Genomic DNA, 12,851 nt, shown 5'->3' on the forward strand with positions numbered 1-12,851 from the left:
ACAATCTCATCCAGAAGCATATAGGAATCAAATTTATACTGTGCGGAGACCTAAATTTGCACTTATGGCAAAAAGATGGACAACCAATATCTAGTGAAAATCAAACAATTCGTGCCAAAAAATGGACCAAGGAAACCGCGATTCGTAACTTACAACCCATCGATCACCCAAAAGACGAAAAAGGAAACCTTCTACCAACCTGGTTTCGAGGCAAATCCTCTGCCGTAATTGACTATATATACCTTTCCAACAACCTAAAAGACTCAATAGAAACTATAAGCATAATAACAACAACAAAAAGTGACCACAACCAAAAAGTCACACAAGGGAAAAATATCCTGCGCCAACATCAGCCCGAACACCCCATTCCACTTGAAGTCTGTGCAGCTGGAAAGAAACTTCGCATTACTCAAAAAGCAACACTTCAACTCACAAGCAAATTCATTCAAAATTCTCTACCAGACGATCAGAAATTAAATTATCAATGGCTACTCCAACCTCATTACAAAACACTTAAACGACAAACTTCACAGATTCATCAGCATTGCTACAACAAAGAGCTCGCTGAAAGAAAAAGATCAATGAGAAACATAGTTCGCCAACTATCAAAAAACAAAGACATGGAATCGATCATCAAAATAAAAGCAGCAAAACAAAGCTACAGGAACTGGATAAAAAAATCACAAGATGATGCTACTACAATCTGACGCAGAAGCAATCCTGGAAACCTATAAAAAACATAATCTTAGGGATCTTTGGAACCTCCTGAACAACAACGCTGCACAACAACAAAAATTGACTGGTAACGTGACGGAACAACAATGGATTGCCCATTACACAGAATTATACAAAGCAAGAAAAGATGCTGAAAATAATTCACAATCTCAGAACGATAAATGGACAATAACATGTACTCACCAAGACATTTTCAAAATCATCCAAAAACTCAATGCATCACGAGCCCCAGGACCAGATGGAACATCAAATGCAATGTTAAAGAAAAATCCACATGCATGGGCAAACCTGATGAAAAATATTATAATACTCATAAACAACCTCAACCAAATTCCAAAGTCATGGAAAACGGCAACCATTGTTCCTATCCATAATTAAGGTCCAAAAGATGACCCGACCAATTTCCGTCCAATAGCACTACTAGATCCATTAGGAAAGTTGTTTGCCTCAATCCTTTTGAAAAAACTGAACCAATGGGCAACTCAAACCAAACACTTCGCCACAAGACAAACGGGCTTCACCGCAAATGTCGGGACGAACATCAACCTCCTACTACTAAACTTGATAAAACACGAAGCCATCAATAGTAAAATAAAAATGTACGCAGCGTTTATAGATCTTCATATGGCCTTCGATGGGATCTCTCGACAAAAACTTTGGACCAAACTGGAAACATGGGAATGCCCTAACGACATACTGGGCCCAATCAAACAACTCTACACAAATACCTCTATTACAATAAGACTCACACGAGAAGGTCATACATCATCTAAAATAAATGTCATAAACGGACTAAAACAAGGGTGCCCCCTAGCTGCAACTCTATACAACCTCTACACTGCAGACATTGAAACCCACTTGCAGACGGACGCGCTCAACCCTCCAAAAATCAACTCAACTCCGGTCAGAATTATGACATATGCAGATGATATAATCCTACTGGACAAGACACCGTCACGGTTACAACACAGTCTTAACCAACTAAGTTCTTATATGCTCCTCAACAAACTCACTGTCAATACAAAAAAAAACAAAATCATGCAACTAACGAGAGCATCAAACATCAAAAATGAGAAATAACTGAAAATCTATCTCAATACAAAGCAGCTAGAAGAAGTAACAACCTTCAAATACCTCGGCATTCTAATAAATCAATCAAAGTGCGAAAAAGAGTGGACATTAAAACTGGAAGAACGAACTCAATCCTTAGCAAGACAAGGATGTTCAATACAGCGCAAATTTGGGAAATACTCTTTCAAACCGATAATTTCATTTTACAAACAAAAAGTAGTCCCGACAATAGTTTACGGAACAGAGGCAATGATACATGCAATAGACCAGACCTGTTGGACAAAACTAGAGGCACTCTTCTGGCGTAAAATCCTACAACTTCCACCTGCATTTCCTATGCCAAGAATCAGGCATGAATTAGCTCTACAATCCATCGGCTCAACAATTTTATGGAAACAGCTGGACCTATACCGAAAGCTCCTTACTGACGAAAAAACACCGGCAATCGAAATCCTGAGAGCCAAAGAAGGAGCAATGAACAATACAATCCTGAAGATGTGGAAAGCCAGCCTAGAACAGCGAATGCAAACAGAAGATATTTCATATGAAATGCTTACACTCCGCCCTCAGCATGCGAAAAAGAAAATAATGGACAACGACTGGATAAAAACACTTGAAGAGAAAAAAAAATATTCTCTGAATTTACAATGCACAACAGACCTCAGATCTATCAACGAACTACCGGCATACCTGACCATCTTCCCTGATGCCAAAACTCGAGCAAAATATCTGAGGCTCAGAATGAACATATTTCCAACCCGCTACTACCTAGCCAAAACAAGACAAATTCCATCATCTGATAATTTCTGTCGATTTTGCTCAGATACCGAAAAACCTGAAACAATCTTTCACCTAGTCATGGAATGCACAGCCCTATCTGAGGAAAGAATAAGATTTGCCAGATACTACAAGATCTACGAACAAACAATGATAACAGAGGAAAGATGGACGGAGATATTGAACGGCAGATCGCGAAAACTCATCCTGACAATATGCCACTTTTTACAAGAAATTCTCAATCTAGAAAAACCACCACTTAATATCTAAAACAAAAGAGAAACTAATTCCTTCCTATTTTAAACTGGCAGATAAATGAAAAGTTTAAAGAAATTAAACTATATCATTTAAAAAAAAAAAAAAAAAAATACAACTCAACACTCCCCACACCCTTACCCCCTCCCTACAAACTTGGTCTAGCATTACAGTTGCAGAATTCATGAAGTCACTGCGAACAGCCTAATTCCCATTCCATATCATCCACATTTACTGATCTCCTCTACAACCAAGTCCTGTCATTCAGTTACAATTGGACCTCTATAGGCCCAAGTAATATCAAACAAGTTCCTCACCCTTAGTCTGTGCAGGCGCGTTTTTTACTGACACTCTGATGTGAGGAACGTCAGTAAGGGCTCCCATTTATGGGAAAACTTCTCTCTTCTATCCATTAGATCTCCCGTAAATTTGTCAAGTGCGAAGACTGGCCACAGATTTTCCCACCATAGGCTAATGTGCGGTGCTTGTTCTTCCCTCCATTTTGCGGCTATGGCAGTTTGAGCTGCCAGTAGGAGCAACCTTAACCTCATGCCCTCTTTAGTAAACAAGGGATAAGTCCGCTCATCAGGAATACCAACAGTACCAGGCCTGGCTCAAATAGAAAGGTGCAGCTCAGAATTTCAGAAATATATGACAAGACCTTTCCCACCATACATGGATGAAGGGCCCATCTCCCCGACAGTTCCGCCAGCAGTTTCCATGTTCCTCAGGGTTCATGTTCTTCAGCTGTGCCCATAGCGTAACAACTTCATACGCTGCCTCTTTCATTTGCACCGCAGAAGATGTGTTTTTAGTTCTCAACCATACACCCTCCAATCCCTCCTCTGTAATCGGTCTACCAATGTCCATCTTCCGTGCCCTCACCTGTGCCCATTGTTTTCCACATCTGGCATTCATGATAATGTGGTAGATGTTCGAGCTCAGGCCTTTCGATGTGGCAGCTCCAACTGCAAATTAATCACACTGTGTCAATTGTCTCGTCGCTGCTTCCTTAACCGCTCTATGTAATGCCCATTGTTGTGTTTGGCAGTACTGAAAGCGGTCTTGTTCTTTCAGGTGGTATTCCGGTTTACATGCTGGAAGGGATTAGATATTTCCATTTCTAAACATATCCGCAATGCACCAGCCCTCTAATATCCCTCCAGCCTTGGAATGCACCTCTTATCCGTACCAGCTTAAAGTCTAGATTGTCATGAATCGGAGTAAGCGACGAAGGAAAGTAAGTAAGCCCTTCATATAGTACTATTTTTCCCATGTTTATTTTTTTTTGTTTGGTATAAATATTTTACTTGAGATCAATGAGCATTTAAGGCATCAATTCACGCACTTTGGAGGGCCACCCCCTCACCACATTGTTCATAAAGCTCGAATCAGCCCCAAATCTGCCTCGTTTAGTAGATGGCAGTTACACCAGGCAAATTCTTTTAATAGTGCCTATTATTTGCCCTGTTCAGCATGAAGGGGTCTCCCAGCAGAAGACCATTAGCCGGAGCCCCCCCTTTTCTAATATTGTAACCATGTCACACACACTCTTTGTTCATGTGCAGTTTCTGTAAATGCCATCTAATCGTATATGTGCAGGACACATTCTTGGCAATTGCAGAAACAATGAATGCTGTTGCTATATTGAAATAGGGTTTACAATGTCAGTACATCTTCTGGAAGTGAGGACAATAGCGCATATGGCAAAATAAACACACTTTACCATGGTCTTGAATACTAGGAGCCAGGTTATCTGCAGTCCCTTTGTAAACAAATCACAGATAGAACATCCATTTGTGTGCCCAGTGGCTGCACTTGGGAATGGTTAAGCATATCAGTGGACACAGCTTCAGTTGAACCTATCATTGCCAAAGTGTGCAGTGGTTGTGTTCTGCTAGAACTCGCAGCACTGTCACTGTTAGTCTGGATGTAGCTGATTTTTAAGGGGATCAGGCCTTAAAGTGGGTGTGAGTATTCTGTGACAGTGTCTTTTGTGGGTGACACTATGCAGTGTTTTCTGGGACCCTTGTCGCTCCCTCCCAAAGGACACCCAGAATCATCATGGCGAAGGCGCTCCCAACTTGGTTCCAAAAGAAGGGACAAATGAATCCACAGAAACTGAAAAAAAACAGTGCACCACATGCATTAAAGACAAAACTGTATTTGTACATCACAGCCGGGAAGAGGAACAAAATAAGTCAACTTCACCCGCTCATTTCCGGTTCGACATTTTTATAGCCATGAACAGGACATTGTACGTGATTTCAATCCGGCACACACCCAAGTCAAAGCTCAGCATGTAGTGCACAACTGAAATCCTTATTTATTTTTTTGTCTAAAAGCTCATTATTCTGAACGATATAACACTCATATCACAGCCTTCTCCTGGAAGCCTCCCCCCTCATTCCTCCCCGGTCACACTGTACCAGGAATCAGGCTAGTTTGCAAAGGTAAATATTTATTTATGTATTTAAAATTTAATCACAATATGTTTAATAGGTACACAACACCAATGGGGTGACAGAACACTGAATAATATCTTTAATACACAGGGAATAAGTAATGAGCAAAACAATTGCAACACAGAAAATAATATTTTTGAGTTGGTTCAGATCAGATAGCACTGTGGTTAGCAATTCCCTCTGCAACACCCCTCAACTCCCCAATAGGCAATGTAAAGAGATAGGACAAGAGAGCAGGTAATCAGGAATAGCACAAATCAAATAGAATATCAGTCTCACTTTCCCCCAGCAAACACAAGAGAAAAACGGAATTGACTTTCAGCTGTCAGACTGGCTTTCAACATTGACTTTAGAATGGACTGGGCAAAAACACCAGATATGGTAGAAATTGCTAAAATTGTTATAAATTCTTATGGGTGCCGCTTTGGATAATTGCATACAAGCTCAAGGTATGATTTGGTCAAAAGAAAACAATTGAAATCTTAAGGTCCAAGTAGGAAGCAGTTTAGAGCTATTTTACACGTGTAAACTTTTCAGATTTTCACAATCGCAGCAAACTTTTCACTGCGCGATATTCGCGATAACGGGGGAATTGCATTGGCTACAAGTAGGAGTTGAAATTTCGTTTCTATCACAAAAACCGAGAGTTATGGAGTTTTTACTAAAGGTTGTTTTTGTCAATTAGGCGCGAGAATTGAAAACAGAAATGCACTTTGAAAAATGACAAATGAGTTTTCTTACACAAGGGGATGACTATGAAGAAGCAAATACCACACAGGGATTACAGTCACTGGATCAGGGTGACCACCTGATAAGGAAACCCGACTTCTTCAGATGAGAAAAGGGGCAGCGTAAAGATAGTTCTAACAATACTGGTTCTGAAGGAAAGATAGGATGGGTTGGAGCTAGGGAAAAAACAAGGCAAGGAGACTCCTAACAATACTTGTTCTAAATGAAAGATAGAATGGGTTGGCGATAGGGACAAGACTATGCAAAGTACATATGCTATGGGACACAAATCTTCCTATTTATACTCACTGGATAGGTTTTAAATTGGACCATCAGTACTGGTCATGGATTGGATATGGTCTAGGAAAAACAGTACATCAGGCACGGGACTAGATCCTCTAGCCCGGTCGCCGGATTGGCACAGGATCTGCTCTTCTAGTCTGTGAGTATTTGGATCAGCTGGATGACGAGTTCCTCAGGCAAGCCTATTGGTGGCAAGGCAGAGAATTTCTGGATACTGGTTCAAAAGGCCTTCTCACCCACATAGAGCTTTACTGAGTGGAGAGAATACATTTGAGGATTGTAGCCTTGCTGGAAATCAATAGTCTCTATTGCTGGCAAGCGATTTGGCATCTGGATCTGGAAGAATAGTTAAAGCTGGATGTAGAGAGCGGGATCAGAGTGCTTTGCCGGAATCAGGAAGGTGGCTGGATCTGTGAGTCCCTATGTGCTCTCAGCTGTCTCTATTTGTGCCCCAAAAATGACATCACAAAGGGGTGTATGGGCTGGCTTAGCTAAGCTTGCCTCTGTGAAAGGTGATTGGGTAAGAGTCTACTCTCTGCCTTGATAGGAGGAGAGAAACAGAGTGTCATCTTTATGGTATAATTTTATGATGCTGAGAATTTACCCCTAGCCACTGGAACACAAAGTCTAATTTTGGCAAAATACATATTTACACATGTGCAAACTCTATAACAAAAAATCACATACACAGGTTGCATATTTTACATAGCAGCTATTCCTCAAAACCCTGTAGCTGTCTGATCAGGTCTCCCCTTTCTACAGACTTTTGTCTTTTTGCTATGAACACTTTATTCCATTTTTATGCAAGTTTCCACAAATGTGCATGTTTAACATGGGAATGAGTGTATACAGTTTCACAATTCTAGCAGAAATACAGACCCCATAAACCCACATTTATTTCCATTCCTGTTCAGAATAAGCTACACGGTTGTACTGAGTTTTCAAAGGTAGTGTTAAAAATTAGGTTAATTAATCTGCCATTTTCAGATTTTGCACCCCTTCTGATAATAAGTCATACCTCTGCTAAAAATGTCCATTACATATCCTGTTAACACCAACTGGTCAGTATTTTTCACTCCTTGAAGCATGTGGTGGCCCCCTCCTTTGGAATTTGCTTCTGTCAGTCAGGAGTTTCCGGTTCTGCAGCAGTTTTACAGCCTTTCACACCTCAATGTCCTTGGTGGGAGGATGTCCATTGTTCCTTAGCACTCTGTAGACCAGATTCTGTTCAAACCCCGCAATTGACCACTCCCCGTGAGTTTCTGCTAAGGGAAGGCCTTCCTTCTGTGAGAAAAACCTGCTATTCCAGTTTTGCAGCTTCAGCCAAACTAATTAACTTTTAAATTTAGCAGAAACCACATCTGTTGCATCACATACAAATACATTTCTTAATATCTGTGGAATCAAAACACAACTAAAATCTGTATTCCTTTTTGATAACAATCCTTTTTCTGTTTGTTAATCCAGCAGGCTTTTGAGTTTTAGCTCACTTTTAAAGTTTCATCAGTAACTTCTCTGACAGCTGTCATTCAGGTCGTCCCGAGCACTGCACGCAGATTTTGGCATATAGGCTGTCAGTTTTCAGACAATCCAGTTTGTCTGAAGGATGTTTTGCTCTTCACATGAGGACTTTATATGTTCACAATGTTTCATTAGGTAGATGAATTTTAGCACCAGGCAAGATTTTAAATGTTGAAAGGTGTTGTGTTGAAAGAATGTAGGAGTTTTTGGCAACAAAGCAAATTTCAATGGTAGGCACATTTTTGAGTTTCATTTGCAAAGTGCTTCTTTTCTCTGTGCACTCTGTTTGCTGGTCATGTGACCCACTGGCACATTTCTGCAGGGTGTGCTCTCTTCGACTGCACATGCACCATGGGTGGTAGGTTGTGCATCCCTCTTTTTGTGTGCTGAAACACAGTTTTTGTAGATTTCTGTTTAGGTTTTTAGCACGCACAAGGGATGTGCTGCCATTGTTGCTGTTTCTTTCCCCATTACTGGCAGGGTGATGCGGCATAGCATAGCGGAGTGGGTCAATACATCCCACAACATTAACATATCACAGTAAAAGTGTAGAAAAATCATCATCCTAACTTTCTTATAGGCTGGTCATCAGCAGCCACCTAAAGAACTCTATAAATTACGTAAAGCTATTGGCAGTTATAATTTTGTCACGAAAAGAACACCACCCACCCAACATGTCCACAATAGCCTTAGTCAGCCCAAAAAATACACCATTCCCAAGATGGAGCAATGGGCAACAAACAAACATGGCACACACTTCCTCTATTCATTTCCCATTCCCACCATCTGCACCTTCTCACTCTGTAACTCCATATCTTGTTACATGTGGCTATTTCGGGTACATTTAATCTTAGCACCCTCCCTACAATGGAGGGTCTGCTAGAAAAATAAACGTGATCAGTCCTCCACTCAGCACAGCTTCTGGACCATAATTTCTGCTAATTTTCCCATATATTTGAGCCTACCTCATATCGTGGCTGCCTGAGAACCCTCATTGTGTCCTTCATAAAAATGATTTATTCTTTCCAGATCCGATAAGGCAGCACTTCTTACCTGGGACCAGACATTTGTCCCTTGAGAAATACTTCCATTGCAGTGAATAGCTGGCGCCTATCTCATGCCCCTCCCCACCTGCCCTTGAGCTCTCAGCATGGCTGCAGGGCAAAGCGAAATTAAACCAAGTGTCACCAGCTAATAATAATGGCCTTACACACCACCATGGGAAAAAAGAACCTCTAATTGAGACCTAGAAAATGTTGAAGCTCTTGCTCCAAATGCTTAGTACCCCTACAAACACATGATGCAATAATGTAGTGCCAGGTGTCCCACATTAGGTGTTCTAAAATGATTAAAACCAAATGGTTCACATGTTTTGATATAAAGAAAAATGTAAGAGATAAGGATTGTCATGTTTGTCATAAGGAAATATGTAACTTGATGAACTGTGTGTGTGTGTGTGTGTGTGTATGTGCTGGGCCAAACAGTGAAATTGTGACTGTGGGTGTTCCACACCTTTGATTCTGCTGATGTGCGGCCTGAAAACATGGGGCAAGATGCTTGGCCGCGGGAAGGTGTGTAATAGGTGCTGTGTGCTACCTTCAGTAATTGATTGTGTAGGGCCAGAGTGGCAAATATTATGCCATGCAGTGTGCTTTGTGCCACTCACAGGCTTGGGGCAGTGTGCGATCTAAAAAGGAATAGTGCATGCCAATAATACAGTGTTGTGTGTTATAGTGCTGACAGAAAACAAAATCTATAATGCAGAAAACAAGAGCTACAATGCCCTAACAATCTATATTATATACATGAAATGTGCTTCATGTGCTAGTGCGACCTTGTGCCTCCTTTCAGCTATCAACCTGAAGTTGTTAACGCTGCTACTCTTCTCATGATACATGCTCTTTACTTCACTGCTGGGGCCCTAATATACTGTTAGAAGACACCCCTTAATTCACACATCTGTTCAAGTGGTGGGCGGTATACTGCACCTGGATACCCCCTGAACAAAGCAACTACTTATATTCAGGTTGGCATCCACAGTGTTCACTTGTAGGTCCTCCTGATACTGTGCCTATGTTTTGTTAATATGCAGTTTTAAAGATGCTCTAATTAGGCAATCTTGCATTTGTTATCACAGAAGTGACTTTGTCGTCCCTTTGGCATATATCATTGTGTGGCCCCAGAATGAAACATTTCACACAATTTGCTATTTGCACTGTGTTAATCTCTCAGAACTGCAGCCCCTAATCTTGTTACACTATAAGAGGTAATCACAAAGATCTCTAAATTAAATAGAGTGCATGCTTACAGCCATTTATATACTTTAAATGGGAGATCCTTCCTGTAAAGTATGTCAAATCTCTTTTCCAAAGATGACCTTTCATTTTACCCAATTCAGCCTGGGTGGAAAAGAACCAGATATCTGCCCCAAACACATGTCTGCTTAATTTGCCCACTAGTTTTCTGATCAGACATTAGTAAGGTCGACATCATCTCGGAGATGTTCTCTTTCTTTCTAGATACCACAAAGAAGTGCAACAACCTGAAATCAAACAGGACCCCTAGGTGGCTGCACTCCAAAATTGATTTCAACCTCTTTCCCAAAATTATTTAAATACATTTTATTACATGACCAACCAGCACACCCTTGGGTTGCAAGAAGTGAATTACTCGGTTGCTGTTCTTGCAGTTTCTTTAATTTTGTATGTGTGTTTATATTTATATATGTAGTGCTTTCGCAAAAGTGCTGTACATTATACAAATAGACGGTACATTAAACAAAGTTAAATGGTAAATAAACATCATGGTGTTCAGGAGAGTTAATGGAGCTGAAAGAGCCATAAGAAAATAAGACTTGAGACAAGAGGGAAACAAGTGTAAGGAGGATAGAGATTGGGCACACAAAAGGTAAACATTGACATAGAGAGATGTGAAAGATGGTAGGTAGAGAGAAGTGAGACATGGATGAATTCATAAACAATACAGAGGAAGTTAAATATTAACCAAGATACAAAAGAGGAAACGAAATAGAACAGAGAAGAAGTAATAGAATAGTGGGGAGAGAGAAAGAGAAAAGATGATGGATGGGAGAATTAAAGACTGAGCACAGAGAAATTGGATGAGAAGCAGGGAGTCTGAAGAGTAAAATAGAGAAATAATCAAGGCGGGAGAATATGAAAGGGAAACTGAGAAGTTTAGTAGCATGAAACAAGAGAAAAGGGTAATCAGGATGAATATTATAAAGGTGAAAGTGACAGATTTGGGCAGTGATATAAATATTCAAAAGAAAAGATAGAGATGAGTCAAATCTGACACCAAGCTCTGGACCAGGGAGAGAGAAACAAAGAAAAGAAGGAGGAAATGAAGAGCAGATGGAGGTATGGGATGGGGAGAGAAGTGGCAGGAAAAACGACCACTTCCTTTTCAGTTAGATTGAGGTGAAGAAAATGATAAATCATCTAGGGTTGGATAGTAGAAGGACAGTTGAAGACAGAGGTTTAAAGAACATCAGCGAAAGAAGAGAAGAAAAGGAAGATTTGTGAGTAATCTGTGTAAAATGACAGAAGACATGAAATAAATTGATAAGATGGAATAGTATACAGAGAAAATGAAGAGGGCCAAGGACAGAAACTTGGGGGGCGCCAACCTGGACAGCTCATGAAGAGGAGATGAGTCGCACCCAGGATACAGATTAGATTTTCTCTGAGAGATAAGCGTGAATCCATTAGAGAACAGGAAAAAAAGTCAGAAAGAAGCAAATGTACAAGCAAGAGAAAGTTGACCTAGGGTATCAATGGCGGTGGCTATAAGTAAGAGAATGAGAATCAAAGATAGTTTGGCTCGACAAGCAAAGAGGAGTGAGTTTGAGACATAGAGAACAAATTTGTCTGTTGAAATAGAGGGACGGAAGCCATACTGGAATGGTGCAATACGTGAGTGTTGACTCAGAAAAGAAAATAACTTGTGTGTGCACACAAAACGCTCAAGCCACTTAGAATGGGAAGGAGGAAGAGATATGGGGAGTCAGAGTTAGTGTAGGGTCTATGAAAGGTTTTTAGAATGTGGAGAATAACTGCATGCCTGAAATAAAAAGGAAAGAAAGAGGTGGATAGAGAATAATTAAGAAGAGATGTAATAGAAAGGACAGAGGCGAGGCTAGATACATGGAATCACAAAAGAAGGAATAGGACCGAGAGGAGACGCTGTTGGATGAGGATGTTTTAAGCACAAATATGATCCCTGAAGTCAAACAGATTTGCATGTGTATGTTTTTGTTTGTAGATCGCTGAACAAAAGAACAATGTGGTAAAAATGTCACAAGTACATTACAAAATGGCAATAAAATTCCCAAGTAGAATTAAGAGGAAGTACACAGAAGAAATGTTTTAAACCTAGAGTGGAAGAAAAAGAGGGTGGAAGAAGAGCAAATTAGACAAGGAAAGATGTTCCGGTACTTCGAGATTAGTAGAGCAAAGGACCAAAAACAGGAAGAGGCACCGAGAGGTTTAGGCATGGCAAGAAGGAAGAGAGACTGAGAGCATAGAGAATGTGGAGGGGAATGGAAGAGATGACATGAGAGATAGAATGGAGAAAGACCATGAAGAGTTGTGAAAACAATATATAAAAAATTAAAAAGAAGGCGAGATTCAAAAGAGCCAAGAAACCATAAGGAGAACAGAGGAAATAGAGGAATGGGGAGAAAAGGAGAGAATTACTTTTTTATTATTATTATGATATTTATTGAGTGCAGACCTAGCTTCGGGAGGCAAAGGAGTGCTTTACAGAGGTATACAACAATACCAATACAGAACAGGGTGCTTTACAGAGGTATACAACAGAACAGATATACAGCAGGAGTTGGATACAGTCGGGCACAGAGGAGGGGTACAGCTGTACCAGGTAGCGGGGAGGAGAGGGGGGGGGTTGGCATCTAGCGAGTCAGGTGGCGCGAGTGACAATGTGATGGCTTAGGTGTTGAGGCTGAGAGATTCCACA

The sequence above is a fragment of the Ambystoma mexicanum genome, chromosome 7q (assembly GCF_040938575.1).
Source record: "Ambystoma mexicanum isolate Mex_15411 chromosome 7q, UKY_AmexF1_1, whole genome shotgun sequence".
Classification (NCBI taxonomy): Eukaryota; Metazoa; Chordata; class Amphibia; order Caudata; family Ambystomatidae; genus Ambystoma; species Ambystoma mexicanum.